The following is a 25507-nucleotide window of genomic DNA, read 5'->3' on the forward strand; positions in this document are numbered from 1 at the left end:
TGCTGCTATGTGGAGAGGCCTCATATAGGTCTGACGAAAAAACTCATCCAGGTGGATAGAAAAGCACAAGACAAATGGAGAATTTTAGCCTTTGTTCTCACGATGGTATAGGAGACTGTTGGTCAGGGCACTCTGGAGACACAACATGGCACTTTGCGACCGTGATGAATCAGATGTACACGTAACAGAAGCCTAAGCTGAAGTTTCTCTGTTGCGCGCACACTTACGACGACAGCACCGCCGTTTATTTGATGCAACGTGCACAGGGAAAAGGGGACTTCGTGGACATATACTCATGGACAACAAGCGCTGCTTCGGAGAAACCGCGAGAAAAAACCATGTTCGTAAAAGAAAGAGCAGATTGGGCGTACTTTGTGCATATGACAGATTTTCAATAATGAAATCTCCCAAAAAAGAAAACTACAACGCTTGACTTATAGTGACAGCAATCAAGATGGCAAATGAAGTCATTATCATCGTACTCCCGCCAATCTAACCGGTGTATTCTGCCAGTGAGAGAGCTTCATTGCGCGATAAGGTACTCAAATAAAAAAAATCGCCCGAGTTGGTAAGCCAAATTACATAAAAAAAGTTAGGCAGCATGTTACACTCCTGTAATACGTGAAGGCGAAAGCCTGCTGCACTCTTCATAATGCATTAAATTATACGGTCTTAGGGGTCAGACTTCATGCAAGACATAAGGAGCCTCAGTGTTCTCTAAACGTTTGACAAGCCGTTGTCTGCGAGCTTCGGCACCCTATCTACGTTGCCGTCTCGCATCGTCGCGTTGCTGCTTTCGCAGTTGGGCTTCTTCGGCTCGTTTTCGACGCCTAGCGGTGGCTTCGCGCGCGCGTATAGTGTGGCATGCTCGCGCCATCGACGTTTCTCTTATGCCCCAACCACTGCACAATTCGTGTCGCGTATGCAATCAGATTAACAAGGTTCGTTGACAACAGACAGAACCATCGATAACATTCGCGAAACTTCCGATACGTTCAGGCGCATCCTGCACCGAGCTATAGCGTTTAACATTTTTTAGCCGATGAAATGCGGTAACCAGATACAGATAAAGCATCTGTGTCAATATAATTATGCTTGTTGGTGCACGAAAGACACGTGAAAAAGTGGGTTCTGAGAAAATCAGCAAAAAAGAATTGAAACACCTCTAGCACTCACAAAAAAAATCTAGAATGGCTAAAATTTATGTAGCTCGTAGCTTTTCTCCCCCCAAGTTTTGATTCTGTCAAATCTAGCCCATGGAGCACCTCTGTTATTCTAGGTTGTTTTGATGCATCAACAGCGCATCCGGAGGCCTTCACAATGAGTGTATTGCTACAAAACATTTTCACAGTGTAAGGGCCATGTTCTATTGCAACTGGTTTCGACATGTCAAGTTTGTCTTTCTTTTATTAATGAAATGACATACCGTCGATAATACAAGCTGCAGAATTGGAGGGTTTTAATAGGGGTCTTTCGTTGCCCTCTGCCAAGTCGTACTATTGAAGCGCTTATTCGAATGCATGGGAGCAGCTCATTTGCATAGTATAAGAAATATATAAAGAGGTTATTTTCACAATTTGTACACTTCGTCAGCACAAGAAAAAAAATGCACTTTATCGTTTTCAGCCTGCTATGATGTTTTGACTAAGAAAGATATATTCAATTTGTTCTGTGAGGCACGCAATAATTGCTGCGGCATATTATTTTCTGGCGCATCACAGGATACTGTAGCCTGCCATTATTAAAACTCAGAAGGAATTAATAATATAATGCATATGATCAGGCACATAGCACATTATTATTGCACTTTCTTAATTCATGACCTTTATTCATTGCACTAAAGCTACTGCACTGAAATAGTATACTAGTACATACTTAAAAAGCACAATTTTATACAACGATAATAATCAACCATTCAGATGTTCATTGTAGTGCCCAGGAACAGCTAGAGCGCCTTTGTACTGGTGCACTTAACGAGCACTATGCGAGACAAAATGTGCAGAAAACATGAATGCGGTAGACAAAAAAAATGCAAGATAGAGAAACAAATAAGAAGAAAAGGAAACGAGGAAAAGTAAAAGAGAGTTAATCCTACGTGATTATCTACAGAAACACAAAATACAGGAAATGAACTCTGAAGTATGTTTTGGACTCGAGTCTTATACAGCACAATTTTGCAACAAGGCCAGGCAACGAATGTGGAATGCTACCTGGTATACTGTTGCGGCACGAACAAATGCATATGATCCAGAAGCTTTAGGGAATGTATAATGTCATGGACCACCTTATACAGGAACAAAAGGTGTGAATAATTATGTCTTGAATCTAGAGGTGCGAGTTGAAGTACATTTGAGAAGGCTCAACTGTGGTCGCCAGAATGGCAAAGGTGGTGCTTTAGGATAGATATCAATTTATTCTGGATGCGTTCAATGAGATCAGAATTAGATTTGCTCGTTGCACCCCCTCCTACAGAGGTAGTTGGCGGCACACAGCAGAATTTCAGAAACACAATAGGTGAGTGAAAATCATGCAATATACGGCATGCGATTCCAAGAGCGTGAAAGGCATGTTGTGTAGTTATCTATGTGAAGAAAAGCTTAGCATTTTGTCGAAGTACACACCAAGATCTTTCGTTTCATCGACCATGAGGAATGGAGCATCACGTAGGGTGTATCAAAATTTCACATGGTGCGTTTTCTGCATACAACTTAATGCAATAGTTTAGGAAGCATTTAAGAGTACTTATAGTTTCTGCACCAGTTTGAGACATAAAAAATGTCTTTGTGGAAGTCGATGGAGTGGTCAACACTGTTGACAATCTCAAATAGTTTTAAGTTGTCGGTACACAAATTCATGCTGTTCATTTATTAAAATGCTCTGAGCACTAACAGAAAGCAAGGAATCCAACATTGATTCAAATACTTTTGACGCACTGCAGATGATAGATATAGATCGGCAGTTAGCAACTGCACATCTAACACCTGATTTTTGCATGGGCAATGTCCATGCTACCTTCCGAGTGCTAGAAAAGGTACTACACGTTAAGGAACTATTGAAGATGTTTGTGAGAACAGGTAACAAGTATTCTTCCATACGTCTTAACCCTTTCAGATGCCACTTTATCCCGTTGATTGAAAAGTTGCTTTCACCACATCTCTTGCATCTTCAGAAACGTAGAAAGTGTAGAGCTGCAGAAAATATTAAGAATTTTCAATTGTTTAGCGAATTTTGTCAAGTTTACAAAATTTTGATTCCATGCAAAAACTCACTACAGGAACACAAAATATGAGAACATGTACTATTTCGTGTTTTGAAAAGCTTGAAAAGCACTTATCCAGCCACTTGAAAATTTATGCCTGGGGCACGGCATTATAAAAAACAATGAAAGAAGTGAACCCGCTACATACAACATATAGACACAGAGTAAAAACACCCAGCCGTCTACCTTCCCACTCATTTTGCTAAAACATTCTGCACGTTATTCAAACTGCAGCCCAGTTCCAATAATAAATGTTTCAAGATGTATGAAACACATTTTAAATACCATTACTTTCATCGGTGGTTTTGCTATTGATGCACTCTCCTGGTGTGAACAATTGTGTACACAGCGTCTAAAAGGGTTAAGCTCTGCGGAAGAAATACCATCAACACCACAAGAAAGGGAAGGTTTAAGGCACTTCATACACTTGAAAACAAGGTTTTCATTGACTGATAGCGCACACACTGTGCCAAACTGAGAAGGAAGGTTACTTGAAGCACATTTCACGCCATATAACAAACAGAAATGTTCTGGAAAGGCATCAGCAGTGTTCGAGACAGCACCACTATTATCATGAAGAAGACGTACATCTTTCGCACTCTTTTTAGAAGAGTGAGAGCGCACAATGCTCCACAAATATTTTGAATTATGTGCCACGCTGGCTTCAACACAGTCAATGTGGTCGTAGTGAGAATAATAATAATAATAATAATATAATAACAATATTAATCTTAGTGGTAACTTGGCACTCTAGACTAAAAAAAGGCTGATGCCTGTGCGTTAGAGTGTCTGATAATTAGCCATCTAGAGCAGGAATTAGCAGGATGCAGAAGACACCTCCTTCCCCTCCACGTGCACACACACGCACACACACACACACACTTGCTCAAGAACACAGCACGGCACACACGCACACATTCGACGGGAGTACAACACGCAGGAGTGCCAATTCAGTCTGGTTCCAAGGAAGGAGAATCCAAATGGCCAAGGGGGGTGGAGCGAAAGCTCTGTATGCCAGATATAATCATGGAGTTGTGGTGTCGGTCCATAGAGGCGCGATCAGGGCTCGGGCGTGCTGACCACTTGTTCAAACGAACTGAACAAATATTAGTGCTGTTCAGAGAGCCGTCAAGCACCTTGCAGTATAGACTAGTGCAATGTTGCGCTGGTATTGCAGGGTGTGCTACTTGAGGGGTTTGAGGCAATCCTCATTGGCTGACATGAGCTTGCGACAACAGAAAAGACGGGGGTAGAGGGTGCGTGTTGTCCGGCGCTGAACAAGCTTATGTTTGTTAGCGTCGCGAGTTTGGTACGGTAACTAGATGAGCAGTACTCAAGTGGTAACAGAATGATAGAAGCGTGGAGTGCTCGGAAAACCTTACGTCATCAGGGAAGCGAGACACGGGACACAAACCCAAGAATGGGCCGATGCTTAGATACAGTGCTGGTGACATATGCGGAAAAGTTGAGAGAAGAGCTAAATGTTACACCCAGAATGGGAAGGGCCCGAAGCGTCTTTATAGAGGTGCCTCCAAGGAAGTAGGTTCGACGTGCAGCAGTTTTGTTGTGGCTGATACGCATGGCAGCACCTTTTGCAGTGCTACTACAAAGTTTGTTATTGTAGGCCCAGTTGTTCACCTTTATGGAATATATTTATTGCAAGCACATATGCTGTGCATCGGCATATTGTTGTTGTGGAAGTGTTAACTTGTTAATCAAACACATTCTGCGCAGATGCCTTAGTAACTTGGTTTTGAGTAGATCTTTGTCCTGACTACGATTTACTGTATCGCAGCAAGAAACATTTTAGTAGAAGCTGAAGGGATTCCAGCAGTTTAAGCATACCAAGTTCACTCACACAATCCACTCACACCATCTACACTTTCCATAAACAAAAAGTGAGATGAAAAATCAATTACAGTTTCATTGACTCAGTACTTGCTGCTTCAGAAGCAGGCATCGAAGCAATCATGGTATACGCTGCTACATGCATAGGTCTTGCATGATGCAGGTCCTGCTATGCACTGCGCATGGGGCAGACGTTGCAACCAGATTTCTTTTTGCAGTGCTCAAGTATAAGGACACACCGACTCAAACATGACTGCGTTGTCACGTATGCTTCAGTGCGCCAGTTTTCTTGATTGCTACGCGAGTGATTTATCTCCAACTAGGCCAAAAGACGAATGCACTTGAAAGAAGTTAGTGAAGGAGCACAGTGAACTTGTACTGAAGTAGATTCACATTCCGAATAGAAGAGCGCAGCGTCAGCTGAAACGGGCGGCACGGCTGATTATGTAAGTACTTCCCACAGTTCGGCTACTAGTGTATTTCGCTTTCGGAAGTTATCTTTACCACTGGAAACAGCGCAGAGTTTGCCCGTTAAACTTGAGTCACCCGGCGCGACACGAAACACGCCGTGGTTGACCACTCCAAGTTCCACACGGTTCATTCACCACATCACACAAAGTCAGGAGTGCCATATTTTAAATTACTGCAGCACCAAACAGACCTGAAAATTCATTTCCTTCAACAGAGTTTCTCAGCTGGGTTCGTTCACTCGCCAGTTACGAACTCGATGGACGCGCTAGGCCTACGCGTAACGTAAACAACATCGGCGATAGGCGAGTGCTGATAATCCAGACTTCGGTGCTCGTAAACATGTTTCCATTCGTTTTGAGCACAACATACACATACAACAAGCACAGACGTTGCGGCAATCGCGATTCGGTTGGCTGCTTTAGCAGACGATCGTGCCGAGCCCGGCGGAACCCAGCGGGCAGGTTGGATTAGTCGGTGTTGTTCGAAGTCGCTTCGGATCTATTTCGCACTGCCACAACCTATGGTCGTCGGTCGGTCGATCGGGTGGTTGTCGGCCTGCTATTACAACACTGTCTTTTAGGAACACTGTCGTGCGCGTCGTGCGTCCAAAGAACTCCGACGATCATTGGTGCCGGCGCCTTTGCATGGGCAGCCATCATAGGCATAGAAGCCGGAGGATTCGCAGCCTCCGATTGGTTGACGCTTGCGACGCGTCGCAGCCTCTCATTGGTGCACACCGGCGCAGCTTCGCTTCGCGTCAGCAAACTTCTAGCATCGGCAGAAGACATAATCGCTGCGCGTCGTCACGCTTCGCCGTGTTCCCGACCGACACTTTTGCCGCTTCGGCGCGTGCTGAAGCTTTCCGACGCGTGCCAGTGGTTGTGGCATTACACTTAACGTTACATCCTCTTCGCAAGGGAAAGCAACACACGCAGTCGAACACCTTGCTCGCGCTGTTTCGCACGCCGCACCTAGTTGCTCGCTTGGTGAGCATCCTCGGCCGTTCCGTGCTTCTGATGGGGTACGCAATGCTTTATTGATGGTTCAGATGTTTGTTTTGAGCTTCTTTATTGAAACGCATGCTCTTCTATGTGTTGTATGGGTGATTTCAATGAATGTATGCACTGTTTGTTTAACTTTTCTGAGCCCTTGTAGTCTCTGCATAAAGGGCTCAGCAATTGCTTAAGGGTGTATGAGCCATTGCATTTTTGTTTGCTTAAGGGGGCATGGGCCATTGCCGATGATGATAATTTTTGTACCACTCGACTAACACCGCGTTTTGTTCAAAGCCATGGTGGAACAAGCCACTTAAGAATTTCGCCTTAATAAATTGTTCGAAAAACTCAACTCATATTATGCATGCACACGGAGCATTTTGGTGTTTTTTAATAACCTCTTGAAGTTTTTCAGAAACAAGTAGTTCCATAGTCTCTCCTTTTCACTTGTGTTCTTGCTTGACACTTAAGACACCGTATAGGACAGCTATGCACAGTTCATCCTCTCTTTGCATAACGTCCAAGAGCTTCTGAATGTTGCACTTCCTGCAAAGCTACTGTTACGCGATGGCGTCGACTTCGCTATTTATGACATTTGTGGGATGGCTGCCCTTAGCCAGCACTTCATATTTACTTACAAAGATGTTGCGCACGCTGCTAAGGCACTTGTCGAAAAACAGGCATGGCTGCGGATACGCGGGAGGTATAACACGATCTTTTGTTGCGTGCAGCAGCCATATAGTTTTTGCGGATATACACGCTGATCTCAATAGCCTTAGGACAACTGTCCACGGAAGCCTGTTCTAACAAAATCTCTCCCTTGCCGAATGAAGGGAATGCGACGGTCATTGGGCAAGTCAAGTTCTTAAATGCAGTTCGTTCTGACGTAATCATCACAACTAGGCTGCATTTCATTGTGCACAGATTTCCTGAAACTAACTGAATAAGATCAAACCAGTATATATTACGGGCACATGCAAGCCACTTTCTCCAGAAGGAGTTGACTATTAGCGGAGCCCGTAGCGACGCTTCGTGGAATTATTACAGAGAAGCGTAGATTTCGCGCCGCATTAGTCGAGAGCGTAACTATAAACGAAGCACCCATTTGTACACAACACGATGTTAATTTAATGAAAAAGTTCACTTCACATCATGGGCATGCGCTGCCGAATAAATATCGCACCGATGCCGACGCGTAGTATTTTGGAAAAAGACAGTAACTGCTGTGCGTGGCATGGCAAGCGTGGCGCTATACCACGCATGTGTGGACAGGCAACTGGTAAGTCTGTGTTGTGGCTGCTTATAACATCTCAGTGGACAACGAGCGAGATTTCAGGGCATCATGGATCTCTCTGTGGCAGCGTGTGCGCTAAAGCAAACCTCTCTCCAGTGGTCTCGATTAATGGGAGCAACGAAAAGTCTAGGGCATTGAGTCTCGACTCGAAATTCGAATGTCGGACATAAGAGCGGAAATCATGGGCGCGATAACGTAAAACATTCGCACGGGCTCTGCTCGTACCCCTCCATGGATGTATAAGACTGGGCTGGCGTTGTCTCCATTAACGACATTACCTTATGTGCTGTACTCTGTATAACACGGAAAGGAGTGTGTTATTCGGGTCCCTCAAGAAGACAGGAATTCCTCACAGTTCTCTTCAGGACATTGTTTTCCCGCGCGTGAACCAGTTGGGTAGGAAAGAGGTTTCTCGCCTTCTTTCAAATTACCTGCAGGACACGGATTTGGCCTCCACATGGTGACCTTAGGAGTGACTATTTGTAATTGCGACATCTGCGTCTGATTCATGTGATTGATTTATTTTAAGTGTCGCTACGATGGAGCAATCGCCGGCAGCAACTGCAACGCTAATCCCACCAATAGCCTACAACCACTCAACTCTGCTATTCCAAACTTTTCCATTTCTGCAATCAGCCCTCCGTGATTCGTCAAGAAATTTCTTGAACCACCCCCACTTCGCCTGTCTGTCACGAGACGTCACGAAAAGCGCGATAGCTTCCATCGGAAATGACGCGTACACACTGATTATGCATGATTTAACCGAACAAAAGGAAAATAGCTACTTCTGATTCAACCCCTTTTCGCCATAGCCCTCCGCTATTGGTCAAAAGTTCTCGGGCTGCACCCACATAACCTGCCTGTCACGCGACGTCACAAAACTGCGAAAGCTCACCGCGTCAAAGTGACGTGTAGGCGTTAAAGATGCACTAATATGCTGAACAAATCTTTTTTCTGAATAGCTGCACGCTGCGCCGTTCCGAAATGCATAAAAGATGGCTGCCGCCGATCGCTCGGGCACTGGCTACTCACACCTGCCGGAGAGCATGGGTTTATTTGAGTACAATAAAACTTTTTGCGTGGCCGTGTAACGTTTTCGAGCACTTTCGGTACGTTTACGACCTCGCTCAGGCAACTTTTCTTTGCTGAGGATCCTTTTTAGCGGCATTCTTACCTTCCGTTGCATGCCACCGTGATTTTCGACCAGCCACCGCAAGCTAAGTAAGAGAAAGCCGACCAGTCTCCCGCATAACCCTGTTCCTCCAGTTATCGATTTTCAGTGCACTGGCTCGACCCCATCGAATCCCTCTCCACTTGAGCGTGCTCCTCGCCTCGTATCAGCCAATTTGATAAGACAAGCCGCTCAGTGCAGGCAATGTTATTCATATTTAAATCCGACAAAAGTGACATCATATAAAAGAGGAGAGCATTTGATTGGTCTGTTTAGACAATACAGCGGGTTACCGCCCAGTGGTTGCGTTGGCGGTTACGCAACTTCGACGTGATGAGATTGGAATAAAAGCATATTGGAATAGTTTTACGTTATAGGGCCCCATAGTATTATTGATCAATGCAACGTTGCCATGAAAGCCCTCTAGGATTGGTACATTGCTAATTCAATGAAGATCAACGAGGGCAAGACTAAGGGTGTAATTTTCAGAACAAAAAATAAACTTATCCCACTACGTGAAGATATTATTTTAAATTCACGTACTATATAAATAATAGAGCAGTTCAAGTGCCTAGGGGTTATACTTTCCTCCAATATTTCATGGGATTATCACGCTAATTACGTCTCAAACAAAATAGCTCAAATCACTGGTTCTCTGCGTCGTTCAAAAAACTTCCTTCCTATAAAAACTAAAATGTTGATTCACAACCCAATCTTCAACTCGCATTTGAATGATTGCCACTTAGTTTAGGGTACCACAACCTTCACTAACCTTGAACGCATTCAGCTAATCCGAAAAAGGTATCTCCGACCTGTGTATAATACGTCATACCGACATCCATGTGCAGCTTTATTTAGTCATTCTAGAGTGATTAAAGTACATAACTTCTATAAATATCACCTCAGTGTCATCTTTATATCGGAAATTAAGGAATACTATAACCAATCTCAGGAAATTAGCAGAACGAAAGAAAAAAACGTTAATCTAACCAACAAGACATGGCAAAGAATTGATAGTACCCACACCTCGACTTAAACTTGGACAAAAACACCTTCACTATATTCTTCCATCCCTTCTTAATGGTTATATTCTGATTAATTTCGTTTTGTTTTTTTTGTTCGTGCGAAGAGCTTCATACTACGAGTTTAAATAACATGGCTTGATTATGCTTGCGTGTACGTATTGCAGTTCCATGTATACTTTAGTGATTACTTCTTATAGTTATCTGTTTTCTTTTTAATTGTACAAGTTCCAGTACTGCCTCCCTGCTGAACATTATGTTTGTAGACTTGTCAAGCTGCCCTGGTGTAGCTTACTTCTGCAACCCCTCCATCTGCATTGTAAGACGGGAAAATAAAATTGAAATTGAAATTGAATGACATTTTTTTTCTCTTAGGTGCAGGTCTTCCAATGAAGTTGTAGCTCGGATCGCGGTAGAGAATGCTGCGAACATTCTGTAAGGGGGGCGTAGGACTAGTCAAACATCGATGTGTAGTCAAGCCTGCCAATTTCTTCCTCAGATCTCGTCGCTTCGGAATTGACGAGACGCTTAGCCCTCCGCGGCTATTCCACAGCATTGGGTGTTGCTGGCACTGCGACCCCACTGCCACCGTCAGACCCCAAATATTGGCCCCGTTTTAATTACGTTCACACTGCAAACATCTGGAGTGAGTAATTTCGGCAGCGTACTTGTCCTTTCATCGTGCCTGAAGCGGCTACAGGAGGATCGAGAGTTGGTGGATTCAGACCGCATGCTTTTATTGAGAGCTTGCATTGTGCGACCAGACTACGCAAACTACCCTATACTTACGCGCTGCTCCAATTTGGTCTAGAGTTTAAACGATATTTCTTGAAACCGGGTCAACTATGGCAGGTGATGAAACATCGGGCACAAGTGGTCTGCGTAACATAAACGCTTTGATTTGACCATTGTATTTAAGGTCGCACTTGGTCACGTAAAACCTCTATGCACATCTCCTAAATGCCGTAGTTGAGCGAAGACGACATCAATACTTTTGGTGACGAAGCGTAAGTTAATAGGAAAATGATTACGAAGCTTGCAGCTGTACACTAAATGTGCATCCTGTCACCCCCTGCACCTTCTTTCTATCGCAGAAATTAGAACTTTCTTCGCAAGCGTCATTGCAGCCCCTTCATGTTTAGAAACTCAGAGCACCAACTCACATCCGCTATCAGCTCATTAGCTTCACTTTCCAAATATCCGCTCCACCAGACTGTCCTTGTTCATTGAAGGTTACAATAGAGTAGAAAGAACGAGAAGACGACGCTCGACCACTTGCTTTCATGTTGTCATTTCGCAGTTCCCCATAATTATTTTCCTTTTCTTTTTGTGCGTATCATTGAATTCAGAAAAATAAAAGACTTACAAATACCTGCGCACTCGTGTAACAGAAAAATAGAAACGTTTTCCAGAGCTTTTGAGGAATATAAGTTCTCTGTTTCGCGCACAAGATTAGGAAAGCTGCACACACACGAGAATTCTTTTTGTTTTCTACGTCTACTGCGGTCACGTGAGTGGAGTCGAAACACTGTCTGTCTGTTCCTGCAGTGACTTCACCATGGTTTTTATTTCTTTCTTGTCATGGCTTCCATGAACAGCATGCTGTCACCACTGGCCCTTCTGTTCGGCATAGTCCCGATTGATTCTTTGCTCACCCAGTTGCTCGACCCCTGTAGATGTTCTAGAGGAATGCACGCGCCATTTTTTCAGGCCGGTCCCGGCCTGTGCCCTGCCCGATGGTTTCGAACGTGGCCTGGAGCCGGCGCGGAGCCTGCCCGCACCCAAACGATTCAGGCGGTATCCGACAAGGCCCGGCCGGGTTCGGTTCGACACATTAGTCATGGAACCTATATGAAGCTAGAGTTCTTTGTTATTGTGAATTTACTGTTTTTAACGAGCGCCAGGTGGCTTTCGAGCTCTATCAAGCAGCTTTTTCACCTGCGTGCGCTGTTCATGTCTACTCTGCAACTGTGAGAGAAATAAACATTTCATTTCACTACAAGCCATATAGACAGAATATTACTATTCGATTAGTGGATATGAAAACACCCCTATGCAGTTGACACAGAATAAAATATGCAGGGATCAGACTAGGTAGTAACACAGAGTGGCACGACGCCTGCTTCCTCTCTAGGAAGGATGATATACAAAAATAATTTGAAGATGATTTTGCAACAGGCACATTTCACTGCATCAGGTTTTCCGCTAAAGTTCTTGCAAAAGGAATTAGATACTTTGATAATGATGCTCGTGCTTTGAAGTGTGATATGAACGACCTCACTGCATTGTCTAAACAGTTGTGTGGCAATATATACCGATGGCATAGGTGAACTCTTGCAAGCCCCACTAGCCATTAAATCTTCTTTCTGAATCTTGTACAACTGTAGCGACGTGCAGGTGCCCGAGAAAGTAAACGGAGCGCGCGAATCCTGGCGCATCTGCATCTGCCGGCGCTAGCAGCGGGATCACGATCTACTTAGCACGTGCAAAGAAAATCTATGCGGTGCCTTTCGGTATACTTTGGAGTCCTGCCTGTTTAACGGCTCACACGAAGGAGCGCTTGCTCCAACACTCGACGCTAGGGGAATATTTATGCGCTTGTAGCAATTATTCATTTTCGTACCATTGACGGAAATACCGTTGTTGCCGTGTCATGATGCGATGATTCCTCTTTAATTTCCGCATGAAGACATGGAGATAAAAGAAAAATAAGTGCGCAAATCGATTGCCTTCGCGCCCTTAGTACGCATATATGGGCTTCCTGGCTGCGAAAGTGGAATAAAGATAATGGTGATAAACGCTGTAAATCTCTTGCAGCGAAAAAGCCCCCCCCCCCCCCCGAGTACCACTTGAGGCGAGAGGCCTTACAATTGAACCGTTTATTCAAAGTATCTCGCAGCGTTAAATAAGCCGGATGACTGAAAGATCGACAACAGCACTCAATAGAACTATACAGGCTTACAGAGATGAGAGCGGTCGCCTGATTAACCCTCCCCGTTCTACACTCTAAGAACAAAAGGAGGAAATAGGGTATTGGGGTTACTCCTTTAGCGGAGGAACTGATCGGCCACTACGATTCCTAGCCTTAGGGCATAAGTGCGAAGGGGTGAACTGTTACTCCCTGTGCGGTTACTCCTTCGAAGATTAACAGATGCCCTTTTCTGACGCTCCTCAAGGGAAGTAACGGTCATTCTTTCCAATGCTCCGCTAAGGTGGAATTATTGAAATTAGGCATTTACACCCTGATAAAAAAATGACTTAGAGGAAAAAAGAAAAAGCTGCCCGAAAGTAGGATTCGAACTCACGTCCCCGCGCTCACAAGTCAGGTACTCTAACCACTCCATCACGGCAGGACCACGGCAGTTTTTTTTGCTTTCTTTCTTTCTTTCTTTCATGGTATTTATTATAGTTGCAGTCAACCAGACGTTCACCAGTTCTGCATAGTCAGAGAATGTAGGGCACAATAAACGTCACACACAGAAAAGGCAGCTTTCATGCTGTGAGTAGAAACGTTCTTGTCACTTTAGAAGGGTGGCAAGGATAAGCACCTCACCAAAATAGGGTACCAGTCCGGTTGTACACCGAGTCCATCATGAACCTGCTTTAGGTGTAGTGTCATTTGGATGAAATTTGCCCTTGTAGGTACGACCGTTTCGGCGTTTCTGTCCATCATTCGTGTTTTCCACAAACTGTGCATTCCCATGAGAAAAAACATATCGAAAGGTGCACTATTATCAGAGGCTGGCAGCAGGTATCGCACAGTATGAGCGTTAATTTCAAAGTCTTTCTTTAAAGTCCGTTGGAGGACATCCCAAAATAGGATGGCATCAGTGCAGTTAATAAAACAATGTTCAATTGTCTCTGGTACATCACAAAGGCGACAGTTAATAGAAGAGACAAAGATACCCTTTTTTTGTAGCCATGTTTTAACCGGTATGGTTTCACTATGAACTTTATAAAAGAATGTTTTGCAGCAAGGGGATAAATACATTTTGCGAGCTCGCTTTAGCACATCGTGGCCTGGCAATTTAATGTAAATTGATCGGTAAAGTGGAGGCGGAAATAGCACGGATAGTAAGTCTTTGTACAACGTTTTGCGCGACACAGAATACAAGTATTCAGTGGAAATCCGAACGGTCAGGAAACGAACCGCCAAGTAAACTTCTTGCATGAGCCCCCACAAGCATAAGCGTGAAGAATAACTTGAAGAAACAACTAAATCAGGTAACGCATTAACAAGTGTGACTTGCATGTATGAACGAATTAGAGGATGGGAAGTATCGCGAAAAAAGAAGAAACGAGACACTATCTGCCGCACATAAAGATGTACTAAGCCCCAGCCCACCTTCACTACCAGGCCTAAAAATATTGTCTCGCCTCATGGGCTCAAAAGTTGAAGACCATACGAAGGTTGCAAAGATACGGTGGAAGCGTTGGATGTATAGCCTAGCTCAATGGATAACTTGCAATACATAGAAAATTTTTGTTGCCAAGAACTTATTGCAGGCTTCGGATTTCCCAAAAATAAAAAGTCGTTGTGGAACGAATGTCTGTGCGTAACTTTGCAGTACTGAAACCCGTTCTTTCCAATAGTGTGCGCTTAATTTATATGCGTCTAGCGGCACGCCAAGATACTTTGGCGGGACATCAGTCCACTTAACGCCTGCAAACTGTTCTGGTGTATAGCACCATGAGCCAAACCATAAGCCTAAACTTTTTGAGGAGTTCATTCGCGCTCCTGATACGCTGCCAAATTCTTCTATTTTCGATACTACTTTTTCAACACTGGACTTATCCGTGCAGAAGAACGCTAGATCGTCTGCATAAGCTAAGACTTTAACTTCATTACCCAGTATATTGAAGCCATGGATGTGACACGACTGAATTACGCTTAAGCATAGCGGTTCCAGATAAAGGGCGAATAGTAGTGGGGACATCGGGCATCCTTGTTTTACTGATGAGCAAATAGAAATGGGTTCGGAGAGTTGGCCATTAATAACTAAACGAGTAGTACAACAGGTGTAGCAAAGCCTAACGCCTTTACGCACAATGGAGCCAACATTGACATGCTCCAGAAGGGAAAATAAATAGGAGTGATTGACACGATCAAAAGCTTTAGCAAGGTCTACCTGGAGCATTGCAAGCTGCTCAGTGGAACCATAACAGTATTGAAGAAGGGTACGGGCGATATGTATGTTGGTTTGAATTGATCGGCCCCTGATTCCACACGTCTGATGGAAACCAATTAGAATTTACATCGCAAATTGCAATCTATTGGATAGAACTTTTGCAAAAATTTTGTAATCCACGTTTGGCAATGTGATTGGCCGATAGCCTTCAACAGAACGCAGTTTCTCTTTATCTGAACTTTTGGGAATTAAAACTGTGTGGGTTTTGCAAAAAGACTGCGGAAGGGCGTCAACCTCTAAACTTGTAATAAAAATATATAATAATATGGGGCTGATAATTGATTTCAAAGCTTTGTAAAATTCACTTGATAGTCCATCGGGGCCGGGTGTTTTCGACAAAGGCAGCTGATCAATAGCTAGCTCAATTTCTTGAATCGTAAGGCTACCAGTGATGACTGCACAGTCATCATCCTGTAATGGTTTGACAAGAGGTACAAAACTCTCTAAAAATTTTGCATCGTGATCATCCGGAGGTGCACTAAACAACATAGTGTAGAAAGTTTCGAACTGAGAAATTATGTCATTAGTATTTGTTAGAAGACTACCTTCGGAGTATATTTCCGGAATTACTTTGGAAATACCGTGACGTCGCTCGTCAAGAAAAGCTTGACGTGTTGGTTGCTCAGATTGCAGAGCACGCCTGTTTCGAGATCGAATTCGCCCACCTCTGTAACGTAGTGCGTCATACTTTTGTAACTCACATTTAATGTTTTCTATGTCGACAATGTAAGTGCCTGGCATTTCGCATTCAATCTCATAAAGGCTACATAGGCTGTTAAGAAGCGTTTTTTCTTCATTCTTTCTATAGAATGAGTTCACCAATCCAATTTCTATAGCTACTGTACGAACCTCTTGTTTAAAGAGTTCCCAAGCAGCAAATAATGGCAAATCACTAGAAAGGAAATTGGTTAGAGCCATGCGCACGCGATTAATAAATTCCTGATCATTTAGGAGCTCAGAGTTAAGCTTCCAGAGTGCCCACTGTGGTCGGAAATTAGTTGCATATTTTTCACCAATGTTTGCGATAACCATACAATGATCAGAGAATGAAACGGGGATAGTAATGCAGGATAGTCCTCGAGAGAGGAGTGATAAAGAAACATAAATCCGATCAAGGCGGGCGTAGGAATGACCTTGAATTCTTGTATAAGAGCGAGCTCCCTGTCCCGACACTCCTACATCAACGAGCCCTGAATTTTCTATTATGTTAGACAAAACTTCACCACTCCTGTCCCGCTGAGTGTTAATGCCGCTTCGATCGTTCGGATCACATACACAATTGAAATCTCCCATTAAAACAATGCAGTGATCACATTCCAATAGACTAGACACTGTATCAAATAAAAGAGTTCGTTGACAGGACAGGATATTGAGACAAGGTTAAGTATCGGAACGCAAATGCGGCAATATAAAAGCGACTCGACATTCTCTGTGTGCTATGCGGGGATACTCTTACGCTGAGTGTGCTTGCAACGATAAGCGACTGCGAAAAGAAATCTGCCTGAGTATTATTAGGGTGATCTAAACTGAGGCATGAGCAGCGAGCTCAAACTGAGCTGCGAGATCAAACGGGGCACCGAAGACGACAGAGAAGGCCAATTTCACTGTCGCTTAGAGTGTCTCGTTTGAGCTACACATAGCTCCAGCTAGATGCGTAACCTTCTTGGAACGCTAGGAACTGAGGTACTATTGACCAAGAAAATGTAGCAGTCTATCACTGACTCGTGCGTTTAATGTTTATCGCTCACTTATGGTGTGCGCCCGAGGGCATGGCTCTTCACGTTCCATCTTTTGAATTTCACGCAATGTTGTCACGAAAAGGCGAAGTGCTGCTTTGCATGTAGTTCAATAGACGGTGCACGAACCTCGAATTATTCACGATTTATAGACAATACCGTTTTCGCCCCATCACTCTACGCAACGGACCAAAACAGTGGAGTGCATGGGGAGTAACCGTTGTCGTTCATCCTCCCGTTGCTCTTTTTCAGACCATGGACTAAACACTTACTCTCTGAAATTTGCACCCGCCACATACATTCATGCAGTTAGTCCCTTGAGGGACGAAAGCGCACTTTTGAGGAAGAACGGTGATTTTCTTCGGCGTTTATACAAACCGCGCGAAATATGAGATAAAACCACGTGACTGCGCTCATGCGCTATCGTATTGCAGCACAGTCGGGAATATATATATGTATAGTGAAGTGTGAGTCACAGGATCAGGCAGTGAAATAGCTGAAAAAATAGTAGCACGTAGACAATATTTTTCGTATGTGCTTCTTTAAATTACCCCCCCCCCCCCCACACACACACCTATATATACAAAACTTTTTTGAGCCGTTTTCCTCGCCTCATCCCGGAAACAAGTGGATCATCATCGCGACTGATTATTGAACTCGCTATGCTGCGGCAAAAGCACCGCCACGCTGCACACCTAGCACTGCCAACCTAGGAGGCCAATTTTCCCCTCAATTTTATAAAGACATGCACTAGATTTCCCTACATTTCTTGTAATGCACGCGTCTTCAGTTTGTCAATATAATTTTGGTAAATATATACTTATTTGTTATATAAGCCTTCAGTCAAGGCGTACACGGCATGCGAAATAGAAGCTTTTCTTGCAGCCGCAAAAGTTCTTTTTTTTTTCGTCATAAGCATGGCGGGCACACTTGTGCACTTTCGACGTGGGCTCCCTGGCGCCATCTTCCCTCTCTTGTAAGAAACGAATACAGGATAGCCAGTTTCAACATCGACGCCAGCAGCTTTTACGGCTACTCCGGTACGGGCTCTTTTTATTTGGTTATAAATTGGTTTGGGCGTCTTCTGAAAACAATTTTGACAGTTTTATATGCAGCTGCAAAGCTAGAAAGCAAGTATGCACAGTTTAACAGAACTGGGGTGTTATTTCTGCTTTTGAAAATTGAAGTAGCGTGTTCGTGGACACGTTTGTGCACACTGTGTGGCTATTGGCAAGAGCGAAAAAAAAAATACAGCTGTTACTTAACTGAGTGTATTCTCATTGGAAAAATTGTAAGTTTGGTGTATCATAAATGAAAAACAAGGCATGAATCGGTCACGCATCGATGACAGCGCCAATGAAAGGCTGTGAGTCAGAATTGGCGACGGAAACACTTTATACATGGGCCTCTCCGTTGGCGAAGACGACGAGGTTTGACCCGATCTTTCGTGAGTAGGGCCACCGCTTCGCTATCGCTGCCGTTTTCAGAGCGCACCTCTTCGGTGCCTGTTCCTGCGGGGAGCGTCGGCGTCTCTTGTAACCGAGCGAACGAGCACGGTGCAAGATGAGAGCGAACTCGGCGCGCAGAGGTGGTTGAAAAAGGCAAGAGCAATGATGCACGAGGAGAAAATCGGAGAGGACAGTGCTGCAGAAACATGAGACGGAAAGCAGAGGAGGGTATGGCGAAAGGATGAGCATGAAAGCTGAGTGCCTGCGGGAACCAGGCATGCCGCCAGCACAAACCGCTGGAGTGGGCTTCGGAGCCAGTGCGCATGCCCGCCGTTGGAGCATGTGCTCCGCGCGAGCCACGCGTTTCGGCCTTCACGCTTTCTTTCTCAACGTTGAGCGACGCAGAAGCTTCGTCTGCCGCTTCTGCTACAGCAGCTGCCCAAGCAGAGGCTCAGCGCCGCCAGCACCCTGTCGCTCAGAATGAAATTCTTAGCCACAATAGAGGGCGAATTCAAAACACTTAAACAGCTGTGCTCAATATTCGCATTAGAGAGTATCGTAATGGTTGGTGAAATCCTTTGTCCTGGTGTACTCTTTCTTCTTCCATTTTTCTTGCATTGCTCTTTTGAGTTGATAACCATCGCCCGTTTTTTTTTCTTTTTCAATTCACTTGGTGTGTACGAATACTTTTTTCGGGATCACCGTTATCAGTTGAAGTTTTATTCAAGCTTGTGAAGCAGGAACATCCCGAGCAAGTACTTCGGATCATATAAAGTATTAAGGCGTGTGAGCGATATGAACTGTAAGGTCATTCAGATGAAGGTACGCCGGCACATCAGCGGCGATTACATTGTTCAGAGATTGTCCACGTCTTTCAGCTTAAGACTAATTTTGCATGGCGATTTTTACGCCATGCTGTGCTGTTGCGACAGCTTTTTTTTTCTGCTATCATTCTTGTTTATTAACAGAACTGGGAACAGCTTTGTTTTCTTGTTACCACCACCGAACGTGTTCCTTGGGCCCTATAACATAAAACTATTCCAATGTGTTTTATTCCAATCTTCTGACGTCATATTTACGTAACAGCCGACGCAAGCAGCGGGCAGCAACCCGCAGCGTTGTCTGAACCCAATCAAACACTCTCCTCGTTTATAGGTGGCCACTTTTGTTTGATTTCAAAACGAATAACATTTCATATATTGAGCGGTTTCTCTTCTCTAGTTGGTTAACAAGAGCAAGGAGAACGCTAAAGCGGAGAGTATTTCGGTGGGGCCGAGCCAGCGCAGCGAAAATAGATAATCGGATGAAGAAGGTGGTGCCGGCATCTGCGATTGGTTGGTTTCCGCCCACTTATCTTGCGGTGGCTGGTCGAACATCGCGGTGGCGTGCAACGGAAGGTTAAGAATGCCACTAAAACGGATCCTCGGCAAAGAAGAGTTGACAGAGCGATGTCGTAAACGTGACGAATGCGGCGCATTGCACTGACGTCATCAAGGTCGCCATATTGTAATACAGCGAGCACGTTGAAAGCCTGCGTGTTTTCTCAATCCGCTTATCTCTGAGCAGGACAGTGGAAGCTGTCAATATGACTACAGTATGGCGTACGTGACGTCACTTGAATACTCCCTATAGGCTTGATAACGTTATACGGCCATGCAAGAAGTTTTGTTATACGCAAATAAACCGATGCTCTCCGGCAGGTTCGAGTAATCGGTGCCTGAGCGATCGGCGGGCAGCCATCTTCTATTCCTTCCGGAACGCGGCAGTCTTCGGCTATTCAGAAAAAAAAGTCTGTTTAGTTCGGCACATTAATGCATCTTTAGCGCGTACACGTCACTATGACGAGGTGAGTTCTCGCGGTTTTCTTACATCGCGTGACAGAGAGGCGAAGTGAACGCAGCCCGAAATATTTTGATCAATAGCAGAGGGCTAGTGGCGGAAACGCGTCGAATCAGAAATAATTATATTTCGCTTGTTCGGTCTCATAATGGATAATCAGTGTGTACACGTCATATCAGAAGGGGGGTGCCACGGTTTTCGTAACGTGGCGTGACAGCTAGGCGAAGGTAGGGGAAGCCCAAAAAAGGTTTGGACCAATCGCGGAGGGCGGATTGCCGAATTCACATAGAAACGTTTGGAATAGCTTTATGTTCAAGCGCCCTTTGTGTTGCTGTCCGTCCTGTATTGCCCTGTGTAAATATCTTTTCTTTGCGCATCGATTGCGTGATATATAGGGAATAAGGCCACCTGTGGTTGGTAGGATCGCGTGTAAATGAGCACGTAAGACACGGGCTAGTTATCTGGTGCCTCTAGCTAATGTGCGAATGAAGAGCAATACAATTTGGACCAAGCGCGAGCTGAATATATGTATATATATATATATATATATATATATATATATATATAGTTATATCATAAGAAGCCAACAAACACTGACACCAAGGACAACATAGGGGAAATTACTTGTGCTTAGTAAATGAAATAAAGAAACGATGAATTAACGGGAATTAAAGTGGATGAAAAAACAACTTGCCGCAGGTGGGAACCGAACCCACAACCTTCGCCTTTCGCGTGCGATGCTCTACCAATTGAGCTAACGCGGCGCTGTTTTCCCATCCACTTTCTTGGGTATTTATGTGTCCTAGTAGAACCCTGGGAGTGTTAGCCAGCGCCACCACACACAGACCTTGGCGGCGGACGTGGAACGTCTTTTTGCCACAGGCGTCACGAGAACGTGATCTTTTTGGGTGAAGGCAACTGGTCAATAAACCCAATATGCTACCTGAAGGCATCAATGTAGCCGGATGCCTTCACCCAAAAAGATCACGTTCTCGTGACGCCTGCGGCAAAAAGACGTTCCACGTCCGCCGCCAAGGTCTGTGTGTGGTGGCGCTGGCTAACACTCCCAGGGTTCTACTAGGACACATAAATACCCAAGAAAGTGGATGGGAAAACAGCGCCGCGGTGTCCTCGCATAGAAACAAAACTCGCCTTGAAATGTGCCCGCGCTTAACGCTAATAACTAAACGAGCGTCCCCTGTTCCTTGGTTTCGATAAGCTCGCGCCGAAGCAATTCCTTAGACCCTGCCCATAAATCACCCGTCCTCTCTGCAGTCACCTGTGGCTGCGCGTGCGCCGAGGAGCATAACGCACGCTCAGGCGTCGGGGAGTCCACAAATAGATGCCCCCTGTTCTGGGTCACGGGGGAGGGGTCACAAGCGCGGCACTCGAACTGGGCCACCGCCGACGCTTTCGCCTGGCCGGGAGAGCAAACCAGCGTGTAGTTGCGTGCAGCGTGCGGGTTCGCTCAGCCACGGATGCGTTCAAACAGCGTGTCGCGTACCTTGGAGGTGGGCGACGGGCACGTTCCGCACGCCGTGGAGAGCTCGGCGACATATCCTGGACCCTTTGGATCCCGCCAGAGACGAACGCGCTCCACAATGCGTGGTATGAAAGGTGCTGCACACAAATGTCCGAGCATTCGTGCGCATATAAGTTTATCTTTTCGAGGCTCACCAAAGCGTAGCTCGGAAAAGGGACCCTCGATGCTCGTGTCTGCACTTGGGAGCGTATCCCACAAGCCATGGCGCCGCTTTAACAATTAACGCGAATGGGACCTGACAAACAGTGTACTGTCTTATCTGGAGATAAAACGATCTATTCATGAAAGTGGTTAAGCGGGGGTGTCCATCTTACGCGGATGTATAGATGCGTCTTGAATGCCAATGAACGAATAAGATCTACATTGGCTGTCGGTGTGTGCGATAGCGGAGAACGAAGTCATGGAACCCACGTCTACACAAGCATATTTCTCCCAGTCATTCCACCTCATGAAGTGGGCCCAAATTGGAGAGCATCAAAGCCGCAGCTCTCAATCTCTCCTTGTGCCATTAAATGAAGACGAAAAAAAACCTACTCAAGTAGGTGTTGGCCTGCCGCTTCTCCATTACTGTGAACCATATTTACAAGCTCCTGACACCTCCATGAGTTCATAAACTCGCACGCGACGTTCAGAAGAGCCACCATTAGCCTTTGGGGAAAATGTGAAAAGACCCCTAGCGTCAACACAAGAACTGCGAATTCCTGAACACCTGTAAGAGGCATTCGAAAGAAGCACGCTCCTCGTACACAGCGGCAGATGCACCCAATGCGCAGCGTCATCCATTAGCAAGCCAGTCATCCGAAACACGCCCGGCTGACGAGGGCTCCATGCGGTCGCCCTGTTCACATTTCCTCAAGGCGCCCTTCTTTTTCTTCATTCCCGTGCATTTCGTTTAATAACTCAATCCCGTAGACAGCGTGTGCAGCGCAATACGTATGGGGCGCAGCGCGGTGGACAGACGTTGCAGCTACCGTGTCTTGGCCAACGCCATTTCAGCTGCCCGACGGAAAACCGTGTCTCGGAGAACAACGGAAGTGCGGTCTCTTCGCTTCTGCAAGGCGGCCATGACCACAATGCTCCTCTTGAAAACATTTCAACGCCAAGTAAAGCTGCTTACATATACTTGCTACGGAGCGGCCACCCTGACGCAATGCGTGAGAATTCAAACAAAACATCACCAATTTATTAGCTAATAACTGCTTTACACGAAAAAAAAAAAAAACCAGCTCCAATTGACCAAAAAGGAATGCTTGTCTTGCTGGGTGCGTTACCAGATTATTTCGAGATAATAAAAAAGCACACTTATCTGTTTGTCACGACTTGTATAGACGCGATGGACTTATGATTTCTCAGTGATAATGGAGAATCCAGAGCGAGTGAACAACTACCGGGCGTAACTATAGCGGAATAAATATCTATGCTAAATGACAGAACCATTAGTGGCATCCACGCCACTCTTCATAACACTGACCTGTCTATAACGCAGTCTTGCTCCACTCGGAACATGCGGCACACCGCTTCAAAAGTTTCAAGGTTGAGATTCAATAAATTCTGCATCTACGATGAGGCATCGAGTATCTGAAACGGGTGACATCCTGCCCACATGTAGAATCGCCAGGTGGCGTGTTTGCTAAAAATTTATCCGCACACCTCGGCATGACCTCGAAAAAAATGCGTACGGGCGCAGACGAATAGTTAGGATGCTTTTGACGGAATTTACAGGGCCCGTATTCACAAAACGTTCTTACGCTAAAAGCGTTCGTGCCAACCAATAATGATGCATGCCATATTAGTAGCGAAAGCGATCAGCGAATAAAAAACAGCGCTTACGAACGAAAAGCTTTGCGTATTTGGCCCCAGAATCATCATCTCTAACCTTTTTATTACTTTGAAGTTTTTCATGCCCTTCATCGAGCAATTCACTATGAGTAGTTGTCTAATATTTTAGAATCGTAAACTGGCTCAATAAAACTAAAAAATCGACAAAAATGGCAATAAATTTCACCGCCAAAACCGTAGCATAGGCATAAAGTTCGATAAGTCAAGTTGTGGAGCACGTTATACATAACTCAGAGAGTCACATTTTATAGACCGTGGTCATTCGCACTCGTCGAAGAAGCCTGAGCATGTCAACAATATAAAGTTTTGTTCGTAATGTTCCATTTGGGCTTTTAATAAGCAGGGCTTGAAAACGTGCAGTGTGGTGATATAATGTTGCTAAATTTAGAAACACGAGAATGTCAGCACTCTATATTATTAAGGGGAAAAACAGGTGTTCGATATTGGAAAACTATTGGGAAAGTCTTTGATAGCCGATTCGCTTCCGGGGATGGTCGATTCATATTCAACTTGGTCTCAAAAATTTATATGCGCACACGTGTATAATTTACTTTATAATTATTATGTACTGGTTTTCTCAACAGTGAATTTCCATCTGTTCAATAGTGTCTTTAACTGCAGCAACTGTCGCACCAACAGCTTCTAACGATGGGTTCACCGAAGAGCTACAGTGTGGCACTGTTCGTAAGCTTTTGGTCAGGCTCGCAGCTAACTATGCCCAAACGTGCATGGTGCTTAAGTGAAGCAAAGCGCTTGTATGTGCTTACGCCTTCGAGCGAAGGCTTCGAAAGCGCGCCCGCGGGAATCAGCCAAAGTCCGGCAGTGAAGTCCCAAAGAGTGGGTCGACCCCAGCCGTTTGATCATCCGTACACTTCAGGTACGGCTGGTTTCTTCGGCATAATGGTCGTCGTACGCATTGTTAAACTTAAACTTTCTTTTCACAACGATGGTCTCTCTAACAGCCTCTCTATCGACTATAGCCGTCCTGCTAACGAACTGTTGTGCATGCATTTGAACAACTAATAGCTATATTTGACTCACACATTTCCCTTATAACCATTCGCACTGGCAAGCCCCTTCGCCCCTTCGGTTCTCTGATGCGCTGTGCTTCCATTAAATATGTATCCTTCCTTGCATTAGCAACAGGCGCTTGCTAGCACTCATTGCATTCGGGGTTTCTCTTGGCTCGCGCTAATAACTCGACCGCTACCTGCGTCAGCGACCGCACAAGTACAGAAAACACAAGTTCCATAACGCGTTAAACTTCTTAGTACATTAACCTGTGCTTCCACTAAGGCTTTACTTACGTCAGTTTACAACCGTACAGTTTCCTTAACATCGCTAAATAAGGCGCTGCCATCATTCCTATACACGAGAACACATGGTTCCTATATGGATTCGTCTCTTATTCGTGCTTGAGTCGTTCTTGTGACGTTGTTTATTGCGATTCATCTGTCTAAATTTCCCAGCGCTTATAGTGTGATAGCAAGACAATAAATCTCTGCACACATTAGTAATAATTGCTAATTCTTGCTTTTATAACGCAGTATTTCGCTACACATGACTCCGTTGCAAAGTTGTAAAGCCGTTTGAAGACAGAAGGACGAGGTATACGCATATCCGTACTTCGTTCCCACGCTGGCGAAAGCAATGCCACACCCGCAGCCATGGCACTCCCTCTGGCGCGTTTCTGCTTTTGTAGAAACTTTAGCATCTGGCCACATCTTGCTTCACGTAGCGACTGCCCTTCCACCTATGAAAGGAGCGAAAACTGGTGCCTTTTTATGAACCGGCAATAATGCGATGCCTTGCGAAAGCACTCGTCTGTGACCACTGTATCAATCATTGCCTTG

At 44.9% G+C, this 25507-nt stretch overlaps 1 protein-coding gene and 1 pseudogene across 1 annotated transcript in view; both read right to left on the minus strand.

Annotated features, from left to right (window-relative positions):
- Positions 1 to 25507, minus strand: part of LOC126518731 (protein obstructor-E-like) — a 61021-nt gene that overhangs the window by 19540 nt on the left and 15974 nt on the right. The gene's annotated exons all lie outside the window — the stretch shown is intronic.
- LOC140215422 (uncharacterized) lies at positions 13345 to 14442 on the minus strand (annotated as a pseudogene).

Source organism: Dermacentor andersoni, chromosome 1, assembly GCF_023375885.2.
Source record: "Dermacentor andersoni chromosome 1, qqDerAnde1_hic_scaffold, whole genome shotgun sequence".
In the NCBI taxonomy this organism is placed as follows: Eukaryota; Metazoa; Arthropoda; class Arachnida; order Ixodida; family Ixodidae; genus Dermacentor; species Dermacentor andersoni.